This window comes from Leptodactylus fuscus, chromosome 1 (genome assembly GCF_031893055.1).
Source record: "Leptodactylus fuscus isolate aLepFus1 chromosome 1, aLepFus1.hap2, whole genome shotgun sequence".
Taxonomy (NCBI): Eukaryota; Metazoa; Chordata; class Amphibia; order Anura; family Leptodactylidae; genus Leptodactylus; species Leptodactylus fuscus.
The window spans coordinates 127377082-127393291 of record NC_134265.1 but is presented as its reverse complement, the minus strand read 5'-3'; the positions used below and the strand labels follow the sequence as shown (position 1 = coordinate 127393291).

General features: G+C 40.7%; 1 protein-coding gene across 2 annotated transcripts in view; it reads left to right on the top strand.

The window, feature by feature from the left end:
- The first annotated feature begins 316 nt into the window (after window positions 1-316).
- LOC142206872 (zinc finger protein 219-like) overlaps window positions 317-16210 on the top strand; it is a 29842-nt gene continuing 13948 nt past the window's right edge. The window contains exon 1 of one of the 2 annotated variants that reach the window (XM_075276635.1): window positions 317-769. The gene's annotated coding sequence lies outside the window, so the exon portion shown is untranslated. Of the gene's footprint in view, window positions 770-2183; window positions 2469-16210 lie in introns of those variants that run through there. The other variant, XM_075276636.1, reaches the window with a different exon arrangement.

Sequence of the window (16210 nt, the reverse complement as noted above, 5' to 3'; positions counted from 1 at the left end):
ATATATATATATATGTATTCTCACACTCGTCATGAAAAGACACTGTGAGAATTAGAGTGCCAGACGAAAGGGCAAAGAGAGTGCAGGTGTGAGACACATTGTGAGAGAAGGAACCTCAAAACAGATATTTAGGTGTAAAGGGGGAGGGACAGTGTAAGGATACAGACAAGAAAACTGTGAGTGTAAGAAAGCCACGGGTAGAGAGAATCAAAAGAAAAGTACAGGTAGATCAAAAGAGAGAAGTGAGCAGACTAAAGAAAAGGAAAAGCAGGAGAAGCAACGATGAAGTGAGACACTGAGCGAGAGAGAGAGAGAGAGAGAGAGAGAGAGAGAGAGAGAGATTATAAAATGAAAGAGAAAAAAATCAGCCCAGAGAGAGAGAGACAGAGCAGTGTTGACAGACAGAAATTAATCAATAGGCAGACAGGAAGAGAGACAGGAGAGAGAGGCACTGAAAGAGAGACTGTTTATAAAAAGAGAGGGAAAAGAAGAGAAAGTGAGAGAGAGAGGCAGTCAGTGAGAGGAGAGAGATAGAGGAGGAGAAGGGGGAGGAAGGGGGGCATCCATTTTTGTGGCGGGGATTTGAGCTGCTTTTGTGTAACTCTCCCTGAGAGATCGCATGCTTGATGAAAGGCCCTTAGAAAATGCAAATTGCAGCACGCATGAAAAGCACAAAGAGGCATCTCGCTGTCCCTGCCATGGGTTTAATTCTTCACCAACCACGTAGCGCTGACGTCGGGAGCAGATAATCTCTTCTCTGCCCGGGAGTGTGAGTATAACACACAGACTTTCCTGCTCGGGGAACACTATTTTATCCATTTATTGTCCGGGATTTTTGACTCTGATCCTGCATAAGGGTTTGGGGAGTGTGGACGAAGTAAGGGATGGGAGGCTATATTTATTTGAAGTGGGGGGGAATTTTGGATTGTTTTTTCTTTCGTAAATGGTAAAAGAAGGGAGAGGAAAAAATGAATTATTGGTTAAAAAAACTTAGCAGGTGCAGAGGGTACTAGAGAGGAGGGGGGAGAGAGAGAGAAGGAGAGGGAGGGTATAGGGAGACAGAAACGGGAGAGAGAGAAAGAGAGGAAGGGAGGAAAAGAGGAGAGAGGGAAACGGGGAGAGAGAGAGAGAGAGGGGGCGGAGAAAGGGAGTGAGAGAGAAGGAGAGAAACAGAAAGAGGAATGTGAGATAGCGAGAGACGGAGAATACAGAAGGATGCAGAAAGACACCGGACAGAATCAGAAAGAGAGATGGGAGACAAGTGTCAACATGCAGAATCTCACATAGACTGATTGAAAAGTGTGCTAAAATCCAGGAAAGAAACATTTACGGAACAACGGGGCAACTTTTTTCCCTTTAAGTGTGTGTTTTTCTCTCTCACTCCTTCTTTGCTGTGCTTGGGAAGGGGGGTAGGAAGAGGGGGAATGTGAGAATAAAGGAGGGAGGGTTAGGGGAATGAGAGGGTCTTTGTACTGTGAAGCAGTGGGGGGGTGAAGAGAGTAAGGGAGGGGGAGCCACAGAATAAGGTGAAAGGGTTTTTGGTGAAAGAAAGAGAGGACAGGGTGCAAGAAGGAGGGGGAGGAATGCTGTTTTAACCCTATGATTACTTGAGTCAGAAGTAGACCATTTCATAAGTGCTTTAACCCCTCTTTCTGATAGACAGGCCTGCAGTCCCTTGTTTGATACACTTTTGGCTGATAACGGGTTAAGTGGGGTGCAGCAAAGGGTGGGTTCTCACCCCCGCCCCACATATACATGCCCGCCTGTCTGTCTGGGGCCTGGGCAGGGAGGGGGTAGAATGAGGCCTTGTGATTTTCTGTCTCTCGCTCTCTCTGTCTCTATTACATGGCTGAGTGAGTCTGAGTAATGAATGTGTGATGAAATTACACGGGCGCACACATACACACAGGAATATGCACACGTACATCCAGATATGTATATATATATGTCCAGGACATATCCCGAACTATGCACAGAGATAGCCTGTCATTCTGCAGTACACATATGACATAGCAATTAAGGTAAGGTATTTACTGTATGCAGCTGGAGAGATGTAGATGAAATATTAGACATTCACTTTCTTCCACTTTCTACACTACAGAAACAATAGGCATGAAGACAAAGTTATATATTCATAGTGACAACTGCTACTTAAACTCCTAGTAATAAAAGTTAAGACTTCTAAACGCAGAATTATGTATAAGGAACGTGCAGGGTTTCATTTAGGAAAAAGAAGCGTGTTAATGCAGATTGGTACCCTATGAAATGTAGCACTTGTTACATAGAAGACAGTAGAGATGTATTGAGAATAATGCTGCATTGTAAAATGTTGCATACTGTGTTTCAGGAATGATATTATTCACTGTGGTGAGGAGACATGATCCTCCTACTTCATCTGTGCCCCAGAATGTCTAATGGCGACTGCATGCACACTTACAAAGGCATAGGGATATGCAGAATACAATCAGGTATAGACATGAGGATGGAGCATTAGAAATAGAAGTTTGCTTACACAGATGTGAGGATACGCATGAATGGATGCATAGTGCACACACATATAGACCCTGTGAGAAGGGACAGTATGAATGTTAAGACTTTATTCTTGTGGAAGGAGATGCTTCTAGTTTTTACCAGCCTATGACAAAATGCAGTACAGAAGGAGTAAGGACCTCCTGGCTTAAAAATGCTCTATGCCACACATAATTTCTCCAAAGTATCTGGGAGCTCTGAAAATTGTAGAAGAGCCAGCCACCCATCTGGTGCATCTAGGGAATGGCAGGTGAAACTGTGCTAACCACATGGTGCATCCCTGTAGGGAACACATGGTGACCACAGTGCTGCTGTTACTTGCCTTGGTGTTGATAATGTAAATACAGATTAAGTCTATATACACCTGAGTACTTATTACAGTGATGGCTCTAATAGTACAGATATTATATTATACTGGTCTGATATTTCTTCTCCATTCGGAGTATACTATTGGAGCCACTCCTCCAGTAACCTCGTATTCACTTAGTTTAACAAATGTATTTGGTAATTATCAGCAGACTGTAAACACAGCAACATGGTTAATCCTCCAGAGAAGCTTTAATTGCTCCGACCACACACAAGCATCCCATCACTAGCAATCCTACAGTAGCGTGCTCCTCAGGAATAACGCATCCCTCGCCTGACTCACCTTAGCTGCCTTCACAGTTCAGGATCTAAAAATGTATATATCTCTGTGTGTATTTACATGTATATAATACTGCTAGCACAATCCTTGCATGAGTCACCTGGGTCTATTTGAAGATTTTGCACCAGAAAATATGTGTGTGTATGTGTGTATATGTATACATACTGTAGAGATACATATAGATACATATACATATTAAATAGAAACTGTTACCTTTCAAAAAAACTTCTTAAAATAACAATTTTGGTTCAGATTTTTTTCAACTCTCCATTGTGATGTTCCTTTGTTATACCTCCTAGAAATGTATGAATATATTGACAGCTGGCTGGTATCAATTTAGGCTTGTCCCTAAGCAATTGGACAGTGTCCGATCAGAAGACACCACTCTTTGATAGGAGGAATGGTATTATGCAGCTATTTTTAGGAGGAATAACAGAGGAACAACACAGAGTTAGGCTTCGTTCACACCAGCACCAGGTGGCTGTCTGGTGCAGATCCATCATAAATCGTCAGTCAAAATTGTGCTACAAGCCAGACTATTGGTAGGCCAAACACAGTTAAAAAGAATGGACATCAGACGAACATCCAAGAGACCCCAATATAGTCAGTGGGGTCCCTCAGGCTCTGTTTATGTCCACTATTTTTGCACTTTGTTTTTCTACTGTACTGGTCATCTAATGGACCAGAAGAATGGACACCCGACACAGATGTGAACCAAGCCTAAGGTCTCATGCGCACAACCAAGTGTGCAGGCTGAGGTAGTCTACTATTTTAGTGGAATTCACTTGGATGACATCTGAGTATCATCCCAATTTGGATTTGATCCGTTCTGATTTCACGGAGCATTGGAACCAGCTGCAAATGGCACACTTGGTAGTGTGCATGGGGCCGTAGAAGACAAGATGTACTAGAATTGTGAATGTAGTAGTCCCAGAATGCAAGTATTGGCAAAAAAAAAAAAAAAACGGCCAGGAAAGGTGACAGGTCCTCTTTTCGATTTACTATCTGATAATATATATGTGATACAATGGTAACAACAAATATATATTTATTCTCTCATAAACATAGTGAAAAAAAGTTGTATATGTATATCTATAAGCTAGAAATCTTTGCTATGAAACAACAAGGTATAGTCATATTGGCTGATTTCATAAATTTTAATCCATGTGATCTATTTGTACAATCACACCAACAAGCAAGTCTATTGGCAGAGATCTCTTTTGCATTGGGCATCATCATATGCACAGTGTGAAACACTTCATGATCTAAGTCTTCTATTTAAAAAAGCAAACAAACAATTGTATCTGGTCATACACATTACAGAATTATAGTAATATAGAAATAGTGGTATTGCTACCGCCACAGGATATGCTATAAATGTATTTTAGAGGCAGGCCCATCACTTGGCTCAGCTGTTTCTGTGATTCCCATAGAAGTGAATACAGAAAGGGAACAAAGATGATATAGTTTGCACCCAAGAGAGAATGGTCTAGGCTCTTCTAAAAAAATAGCATATACATTCAGTGGTATATGGGGAGCAAAGCAAATTACAAACATAAAAAAGTATTGATATAACAGATACAAAAGTACACATACAAATGAATACCTATTGTATACATGATATAGATGTGTACTGAAATATTAAAAGAACTAGAAACTGAGGAACATAAAATTGTGAAAATTCTGACAAATGTTCCACATCATGACAAGGCTTCCAGTAATAATTCATAGGGTCACTGTATTATTGGCCCTGAAGGCCTGGAGTCTAGGTCCACAGTCCTGCTCAATAAATCACAGACACAATAATGTATTATTTCCACTGTTAATGTAGTATAAGGGGAATGAGGTAATAAGCAGAATGAAGAGACAGCATGACACGTGCTAAGGGATACAACAAAGCGTGATTCCTATAACAAATATTTATTGCACCCTATTAGAATTTGGGGAGAACATGGCATCAAACTTACTGCATGATTTCTTACAGACCTATATGAACAGTAACCATTTTAGGTTGGTGTTGAAAATATTTTACCCTGGTTTATATGCACAATAAGGTAAGGTTGCAAAAATATAGCAGTGTAAAACAATAATGTCTCTTCGTTGTTTGGGTCTGTTGGGGCACCGAACAACAGAGAGCCTAAAACAGCAGTAGCACACAGAGCCCAGCAGGCATCATTGACTATAATGGGGTCCATCGGGTGTCTGTCCTTTTAAGACTTAAACCAATGGAGGAAAAAGTCCTCCACAGATTTTTGGCAGACTCTGCGACAGAGTCTCCAATGGAGACTACGGCAGAGATGTGAACATTGCCTAAATCACATGGAGATACATAAGAGGATACATACACATATACATTTAATCTGTCACTAGGAAACACAATATCAAACCAGCTACAGTTCATTGTATGTTACATTATGTTGGGCACCATTATACATTTAGATAAGCCAATAGAGACTCCAAAGGCTTCGCCTTCAGGTTTGAAGACATTGAAGCATTGCACTTGATCTTCAAGTGTATATTTATAAAAGATGATTTTTAAAGGAAATTTTGCAAATAATGGAAGTAGCAATACCTACCAGGTCCTGGAGTCTCTGCAGACCCAGTGGGGGCCCTGTTAAATATTTTACATTGGGGTCCAAGAGCTTCAAGTTATTATTTAATTATTATTGATTATTATTTATTTATTTATACAGTACCTTTAACCCCATGGTGTTGTACATCTGGTTATGCCTTTGATCTTCCATGACTGGTTTGATATCAAGTTACCTGATGACCGACTCTCTGTGACTGTATTGGTATATTTGCAAATGGCAGATTTTTTTGATTAGGTTTAGTGGCAAGTACATAGATTTTTCAAATGAATGGTAAACTCGCAGATATTTTTGCAGCAAAGATGTGATATGTGAATCCATCCAGGATGCTTTCTGTGTGCTGCCTATTTTTCATGGATCCAACACAAAGGAAATGGTGTTAGTTTGGTTAAAATAAATGATGGCTCACTGACAAAATAAAATCAATAGGACCATGTGCCACCTGCAAAAAATGTGGACAGTGCACAGCCATGAGTATCAGAAGTGTGAGTAAGCCCTTAATCTGAGGCCCCACGGTGTGGAAAAGCAGCTTTTTTAGTAGCATTTTTTGTTACGTTTTTTTTTTAACCAGAGCCGGGAGTGGAATGAGCAGAAGGGAGAAGTATAAGAACTTCCTATATATTTCCCATTCCTTCTGTAGCCATTGTTGGCTTAGGCTCAAAAAATGCAACAAAATCTGCAGCAAAAAAAGCTGCTTTTCCTCAACCTAACGGAGTAAACGTGCGTGTATTTTGGCAAAATACACGTGTAAAAATAAGACTCCCATTCACTTCAATGACATTTTACACATGTATTTTGATGTATTTTTTACACGTGCATAAAAATGTCATTAAAGTCAATGGGAGTCTTATTTTTGCACGTGTATTTTTTACATGTGTATTTTGCCAAAATACACATGCATTTGCACCATGTGAACGGGCCCTTCCAGAGGTATTTCTTGTAGATGAGAAAAAGTCTGTACATAGAGCTTTCAATGGTACATGGCTTTTTACTTCTGTCACATGTATGGTGGCAGAAATAATACTTTTGCATGCTTCTACGTGTTGAGTAATGGCCCCATAGACTGCATGTCCCTATATATAGCAGGGCGGAACTCCAAGACGTTCATTACATTCAGTATTCCAACCACTCGTTGATAAGAAATTACGATGAAGTTTTATTTAGTACGGTTATATTTTGCACACATACCTTTGGAAAGCTTATTTAAAGGGGCATTACAGCCAAAAACATTTGCTCTTATCAACAGGGTGTTGGAGAAATGTTAACTCTGTGGGGATAAGACAACTTGAACCTAACTAACCACTAGGGCAGGGGACCTCCATCTTCTCCCATTACACTCATAGAAGTTCCATTAATGGAATTACATATACTCGACCACAGCTAAATTCCAACTTCTTCCTGTTGTGTGGTTGTTTTGAGGTGTGGAATCTGAGTCTCCCATTCTAGCCTTTAGTGGGGGTCCCAGCAGCTCTTCCGCTACCAATATAACATGTATCACCTCTTTAGAGAATGTGATTAATGCTGTTGGGTAGAATACCCTTTTACACATAATCTTTAGTTTCTATACAAACTAGCTCATTGATTTCAACTCTCCATGTGCTATATCCAGTAAAAAAGAACATAAACAACCTATTTGAATGATATAAAGGTCTTCCTGGTGATCAGAGACAGAAAGACACAGCAAGGGATCTAGTGAAAGGTGTATAGAGGCATGCATGTTTTAGAATACAGTGGGACTTCTCATTTGAGGAAAATCTAGTCCAGGTTTTATGCACATGCCTTTTTATGAGGTGCCATAAATTGTTGTGCAAAATGTATCAAAAACACGGGTTTCACCCTATATGAAAAATTCAGCGTAATCTGTTCTGCAAATTCTGTTACCTTGTGTGGATGTTTCCCTTGGATTTTCTACATTACTGAGTAGAGTCTATTTATGGAAAAAGTTTTGTAGTTTTTAAAAAATATGCACATCATAAATTATGCATACATACATACCTAGCTCATTTAGACCACTCCCCTTCTCAATAATAAAAGCAACCTGGCAAACTCAGTGAAACAGTATCAATTTAAAGGGAGTCTGTCACCAGAAGCCAGCCCTTCAGAAAGATAGGTTAGGGTTACCTGAATCAAAAGGTGTTTTCTCCTTCTGAATCTGAGCCTCCATTTCAAAGATATTGCTGTTTTTGTCAATATGCAAATGAGCACTTTGGAGCAATAAGGGTGTTGCTGCTACTCAAAGAGGTATGTTGCAACGCCCTTGTTCCTCCAAAGTGCTGATTTGCATATTGAAAACAACATTTTTGCAGCAGAGGCACCAATTCACAAGGGGAAACACCATTTAATTCAGATAATCCCCTAAAAGGGCATTCACATTACCACCACTGTCCGCCCAGGGATTTCCTAAACCCTGGGGAAAGTGGACAGGGAACAACTTGCCGGCGGTCAACTTTTAAAGGTAACCGCCGGTGTCTGTATGCATCCTCCCAACTCCCCCATATACATGCTTGTTCAGCTCAGCTGAGGGTACTTGTGCTTTTAGTGGGAAGAAGGGAATGATTTATTTCCAGACACCTCTGTTAGGTGCTTATCTCCTATGAGAACAAAGGATCAGATGTATTGAATTCAGTAATGTTAGTATTGTACATTATCACTAATGGTAGAGATGATTTTTAGGTATGTACAATCAGCAGTGTACTAATATGGTTTGTTCACTCTGTAAATTACAACTGAAAATAATCCTGGATTGTCCCATGTAAAGTAATAGCAAATATGTTCACCTTATCCGACATCTCATGTAGCTATAATGCTCTAGAACAAAGGTCTCCATTTTAATTCTTAGTCCTCTTAGCTATTTCTTTCTGCACATGGCTACAAAGGACTCATGTACTACAATGATAGGCAGATAGGACAAGGCCATATCTGTAATATACAGTTTTGTGTGATATGATTTTATGGAGCATGTGATGCCCAGACACAGTGTAAGTGTTTGTTGGGGGGATTCTTTTTATTTATGTCTTATTTGATATGTTAGAATTTTCAGTATATTACTTTAAAATCTGTTGACATTAGATATATAGAATAATATGTACTGTCCTTGCATTTCTTCATTTACAGATCCCACATAGCAGCAGTAGTCTACTAGTAGTAACAGGAGTGAGGGTCCATCCCACTAGCGGAAAAAAAAGCTAGCAAAACCCTTTGAAATCAATGGGAGGCTTTTTTTTCAGCATGGAAAATTTCACACCATATTCCTCACCATTTTCCTCCGTGTGAATGGACCCTGAAACAGACCATGTCCTGCCTGGTCCCTCTTGTCCCATGTTATACTAAGTAAACCGATGGGAGCGTCAAAGGGCTGTATAAAAGTCCCTTGGAAAGTACGAGTTAGTAGAGAAGTAGGACAAATGTCTACAACCCTGGTACATAGAGTATGGGTAGCAAATCTCCAGGTGAGGTCTTAGGCCAGGGCCCCACATTGTGAAAATGGAGCCTTTTTGGTGGCGGAGGAAATACTGCAGCAAAAAAGTTGTATTTTACAGCACCTGCAAAGAAAAAATATACAGCAGAAAAGGTGCGGTTTTAAAAACACTTGCATATCAATTATACCTATGGAAATGCTGGCATTTTCCATATAGCTTAAATAAGGCAGAAAGTCCACAAAAGAAAACTCTGTGGACTTTCTGTGAAAAGCAATCAACAAGGCTAAGGCCTTACGTTGCGGAAACGCAACTTTTTTTGTTGCAGATTTCGTTGTGGTTTTTTGAGCCAAAGCCAGGAATGAATTGAGCAGAAGGGAGAAGTATGAGAGCTTCGTATATATTTCCCATTCCTTTTGTAGACCTTCTTGACTTTGACTCAAAAAAACACAACAAAATCTACAACAAAAAAGCTGCGTTTCCTCAGCGTGAGGTTTTAGCCTGAGGCTAAGGTCCTATGTGGCATCCAAAAAACACCCGCACCACTTTAGACATAAAGTTTGCAGAGGTTTCCTCTGGACTTTTGTGTTTCAATCAGATTTATGACGAAACCACCAGTGTTTCCGTAGGTCTAATTGACATGCTGTGATTTAAAAAAAAAACTGTGCCGGTTTTGGAATTCACAGTGTCCACAGTGCAGTTTTTAGCGTAAAGTGGGCATTTACAGAATGTGTAGCCCTGGCCTCAGGAGTTTTCCACAAGTGTAAAAGTCACTATGGATATGACAGAAGTTTCATAATCCATGAGATTGGCAGACCATCACAGGAAGCACTGCACTGTTTCTGGGGTGCAGAGAGGACATCAAAAGTTAAATGTGAAATAGACAGATTGTAGGTAACAAACTTATGTCATGCCCAAATTATTTTTTCTTTGTGATGAGACAAAAGAGCTGCATTTTCATTTTTGCCTCCCCACCTCATGTAAGTCTATGAGAAAAGCAAAGCATTTAAATTAGCATGTTTTTTTCAAAAACACGGTTTTTCTGCAGTGTTATTTCCCTACAGTGTGTGGATGACATTAAGGCTAAGGCCCCACATTGTGGGAAAAACTGTAGCGGAAACACATTGCAGTTCTCCTAGCAGCTTTTTTCACAGAAAGTCCACAGAGTTTTCCTCTGCAGACTTTCTGCTTCAATTATACCTATAGGGAATCCGCCTGCGTGGGGCATCCAAAAGCCATAACTTTTGTATTTTTACGTTCATAGAGCCGTATGAGGGCTTAATTTTTATGGGAGAAATTGCACTTCATAATTGTTTAATATTCCATATAATATACTGGAAAGCTGGAAAAAATTCAGAATGATATGGAATGAGAAAAAAAAAACTATATTTATGCCTTTCTTATGGCTTTTATTTTTTCAGTGTTAGGGGGCGTTCATACTACCGTCAGTGTCCGACAGGTAGTGTCCGCTCCTAGTGTCCGTTCAAAATCTCGCACGGACACTAGCAGTGGACGCTGGCAGCGGACACTAACAGCGGACACTAGCTGTGTCCGTGACACTTGTCATTCATTTAAATGGCGATCGGGTGCGTTCTTTTGCACTCCGTGCCCTTCCTTCACTGTCCGCTTGTAAAGATGTCTGACTTTTCAAGCGGACAGAAAAACCCGACATGTAGGTTTTTGCTGTCCGCTTGAAGAGTCGGACATCTTTACAAGCGGACAGTGAAGGACAGGCACGGAGTGCAAAAGAACGCACCCGATCGCCATTTAAATGAATAACAAGTGTCATGGACACAGCTAGTGTCCGCTCCTAATGTCCGTGAGAGATTTTGAACGGACACTAGGAGCGGACACTACCTGTCGGACACTGACGGTAGTGTGAATGCTCCCTTAGCTGTGTGGCCCAAATGAAGTGTTAACTATATAATGTTGGTCGTGCATGCAGATCTTTGTCTTCCGTTACAAAGGTAAACAAACATGGCAAAAGATAAGTTTCAACCTTATTGTTTACATTAATGTCAATGGCAACGGAAACAGAATCCGTTTGTGACCGTTCTCTGCGACAGTTTAATGTCCGTTGCTGTCATCCTATGACACTTGTAGTGTGAACTTCCCCTTATATTAATAGAACATAATAAATATATGATGAAAATGTCTACACTTCCCTACATTCCTATGATAGTAAATTGATAGTAAATTGTAAATAGTAAATTGTGTTCAATTAATTCATTTACAATATTACAAATATATAAAACTTTTGAAATTTTTATTTTGAAGGCAAAGTCAGAATGGGTACATTTCTATCAACTTCCACCCAACTGTCCCAGGGTCCCACTCCACCTCTGAATCCAAATCCCTGGCTGTGACAGTGTGAACCAAGTGGATGTTGTCATAGGAATCCTTGAAAACCACTCCTGTTTCTCCATGTGGGTCAGGCACTATATCATTTTGCCAGATGTATTCTTTTTAGATAATCAGTTTTGATTGGCATTTAAACATGCATTCTTTATACGTAATATTTGTTCACAAAATCTTTTAGAATGTATGGTATATACAAGTAGCTTACAAAAGTGTACAGTAGCTTTAGGATCTTGGGCTTTACCTAGGCCTACTATCTAAGGCCACTTTCACACAGGAGAAATTTAGTCAGTATTTTGCATCTGTGTGTATAAGCTAAAACCAGGAGTGGGACCTACACCTTCTATGTTTTGTACTATTGGATTTGGATACTGGTGCAAAATACTAACCAAATTACACCTGTGTAAATATTACCTAAGCCTAGATTCACACGCCCTTGGTACAAATTGGGCATGAAAAACATACATTTTCCACACGCATTTTGCATCAGACATAAAAATGGACAAAACAAAAATAGAACATGACCTATATTTTTATGGTCCGTTACAATGGACTGTCAAAATATCAGTCATATGAATAGCTGTCATTCACATACAGTTAAATTAATGTGGCTGTGTCATGTTAAAAAAGCAACCATCATACAACCTATTTTCACTGTCGTGTGAATATAAAGTTAGGCTACGGTCGAACATTGCTGACTGAAAAGTTGATTATTTTGTTGCAGATTTTGCTGTGGTTTTTTTTTTCTTTTCTGTTTTTTGAGCCAAACTTTGGAGTGGCTATAAAAGGAAAGGAAACTCTTAGACCCCGTTCTCACGGAGTAACGCGACGCTCATTTAGAGACGTAAACACGTGTCAGAGCGAGGGGCTTCAAAACAGATCCCATTGACTTCAATGGGTGCCGGCTTACGCGCGCTACACATTGAAATCAATGGGTTTAAGATTTCAATGGGTAAGAGATTTCAATGTGTAGCGCGCGTAAAACCGACACACATTGAAGTCTATGGGATTCTGTTTTACAGCGGTCACTTTGACACGTGTTTACATGTCTGAATGAGCGGAGCGTAAACTCCAAGTGAAAGCTCCCTTATACTTCTCCCTTCTGCTCAATCCACTCCTGACTTCAGGTCATAAAAACGCAGCAAAATCTCCAACAAAAAACTGCTTTTGCACAACAGGGTGAATTAGCCTCAGGCCTATTTGGGCAACCAGAGAGAAAAATAGCAATTTTCACAATTTCCATCAAGGGGATGTGTTGTCATAGATCCTCATAGATTTGAAAACAACCAGAAATAAGACATAGCCTGTGTATGAGGGTTTGGTAAAAAAAAATTATGATAATGTGATTAGCCTCATTCACATGTATTGAATTTAATTCAGCCATGTGACTGCTATTTAATACAGCCATCAAACAGACATTACATTGGTCATGAGAATAGGGCTTAAAGGGGTTCTCCAGTTTCAGACCAGTTTCTGTATTGATGCCTCACAGTTTATTAGATCTCTGCTTACTGTCATTCATTTTGCTTTCTACCAGTGGATAAAACTGTGATATACAGTCGAGGGTCATGTGATGTACAGTCAGACACAAAGGTGTACACACAGGTGCACAGCTCGATACAGTCACAGCATAGTAATCAGACATCTGCTTGGTAACCAGCTGTGCACCTGTGTATCCATCACATGACCATGGACTGATGTCTGTACACTGAGAGTAAGCAGAATGAATGAAAGCAAGCAGAGATCTAGAAAACGGTGAGGAATTGAATTTTTCATTATACAAGCACTGACATTCGTCTCTCAATATTGGTCTGAAATTGGATAACCCCTTTAAGGTGGAGGCCACACATTGTGGAAGTATAGTTATCTGTGCTGTTACAGTGTTACAAAAGCAGGGTTTTACAGTCCAGCAAAGTTCATGAGATTTCATTTAGATTAAGGCCCCACAGGCCAGAAATGCCGCGTTAAAGCACTGCGTCAACAACCGCGGTGGGATCGCATTGTGGTTCTAACCGCATTGCTTTGAACAGAAAGTTTTCCTGTGTGGACTTTCTGTTACCATTATATCCACGAGAAAGCCGCCGGCATTTCCCTAGATATAAATACCATAACATGCTGCGATTTCCAAAACCGTGGTGATTTTGGAAATTGCAGCATTTCCACATTTGCGCCTATTTTTCTGCAATATGTGGATGGGATAATCCCATCCACTTTACAGGTACTATGAAACAATGCGGTTTTTGCCGTGGCATTTACGCCACCTGGAGCCCGGCCTCAGGGTTAGGGACTGGTAACCCTGTATCCCTTTTGCCTTATCATCCCCTGCTAGATCTGTCCAAGTGTAAGTTCACATGGAGGATTCTGCAGCAAATTGTGGCCGGATTCAGCCTCCCATTGTTTTCAATGGAAGGCAGAGATCACAGCAGGATGCTGAAAAAATAAGCTTCCGGCTTTATCTTGCCATGCATTCTGTAGCTCAAGACTCCCTGCAGATTATCCCTGCATCAACATTTTGTTGCGGGTAGCCCGCAGGTGGAAAACGGAGGCAGAAAATCAAGAGAAATTCCTTGTCATTTTCCGCCATGTGAATTTATACTAATTTCAATATGTTAGGGTGAACCAAAATTTCAGCTTCACCCAGTGGCAGGTGTCCTGCATTCAAATTTGACCCAATACAACATCTGCAAGGAATTTGTATGTTCTTCCCATGTTAGGGTCCATTCACACGGTGTAAACGCGCGCTCATTTTGGCACAATACACGTGTAAAAAATACACGTGTAAAAATAAGACTCCCATTGACTTCAATGACATTTTTCACAGGTGTAAAATAACGCTTCAAAAAACGCATTGTGTTTTCTGGTGCCTTTTTTTACACGTGTAAAAAATGTCATTGAAGTCAATGGGAGTCTTATTTTTACAAGTGTATTGGGCCAAAATGAGCACGTGTTTACTCAGTGTGAATGGACCCTTAGAATGGGCTACCTCACTCCAAAGACATGCAGATAGGATATCCAGATTGTGAGCCCTACAAAAGACAGTGACTGACAATGTCTACAAAGTGAAGTGGAATATATTATAAATGAGTAAAATAATTACCAATTATTGAACGTTATAAAGTAATAGAACTTACCTGATATTCTTACATTACTACAAGGCTCATTATATTGCACAGTAAGGGTGCATTCACACTGAGTAAACGCTAGCTTATTCTGAACGTAAAACACGTTCAGAATAAGCGGCGTCTAAAGCAGCTCCATTCATTTCTATGGGAGCGGGGATACGAGCGCTCCCCATAGAAATGAATGGGCTGCTTCTTTCACTCCGTGCAGTCCCATTGAAGTGAATGGGGAGTGCCGGCGTGTACGCTCCGGCATGAGCAGAGCTTGCCGTACACGCCGGCACTCCCCATTCACTTCAATGGGACTGCACGGAGTGAAAGAAGCAGCCCATTCATTTCTATGGGGAGCGCTCGTATCCCCGCTCCCATAGAAATGAATGGAGCTGCTTTAGACGCCGCTTATTCTGAACGTGTTTTACGTTCAGAATAAGCTAGCGTTTACTCAGTGTGAATGCACCCTAAGGCTAAGGCCCCACATAGCGGGCCATCGCAAAAAACGCGCTGCGGGAAAAAACACAACGCGTTGCCACGCATTTTGCTCTAGTGCTTTTTTGCTTTTCACAGAATGCCCGCAGAGGCTTCCCCTCTGGACCTTCTGATTCCATTATACCTATAGGGAAACTATCTGTGTTTCTGTAGGTATAATTGAGATGCTGTGATTTCCGAAACTGCAACAATTGCATGAATTTTCCGCAATATTGGATGGGACTTTGCGGTGATGGTAAAACGACACATGGGGCCCCAGCTCAAGAAAGTCTAACTAAGGCTCCATGTTGCCGACAAGTTGTGTTTTTTTTTCTTTTACAGATTATGGCCGGGTTCACATCTGCACCCCGGCCTCCGTTATGCAGGTTTCCGTTTCCTGCCCGAAACTGGACAGGAGACGGAAACCTGCAGTCATTTTTCAAACCCATTCATTTGAACGGGTTTGGAAACTGTCCGGCCGTGAGTGCCAGTGAGCGTTTTGTACTCTCCGTGGCGAAACTGTTTTTCCTTAACCAGACACAAAACGCTCCCCGGTGCTCACGGCCGGACACTGTCGGATTTCCTTCTTCTGTCTGCAGAAGACGGAAACCCAGCAGACGGAGATCGGGCGCAGATGTGAACAAGTCCTATGCTACATTTGTTTGTTTTTTTCCAGACAAAGCCGAGAGTGGCTTCAGCAGGATTGGGAAATATTTAGGAAGGACTTATACTTGCACCTTTGAGAACAAAATAGAACATTCTATTTCTTGGTATTACCCTCGGTTGTACACGGCGCTGTCCTTTGTGAATAAGGCATTCATATGTAGAGCAACTATTTTAAGGTATTATTCAGGGCAGGTTCACAAATCTAAAATGGCCATAGACTCATTAGCCAAGAGGACACTTAGTTGACCTTTGCATCCACTGTATTGAAAAGTTTAGTTGACCAAACTTTTTAGTACAACTGCATGTTAAAAAATGGAATACTATTTGGTATGTATATTTTTTTATACGGGGGGCTATGCCCAGGTCACAACTGCAATGAGGTGACAGCCTAGCATAAACTGAGAGGAGGCATTTTTAAGT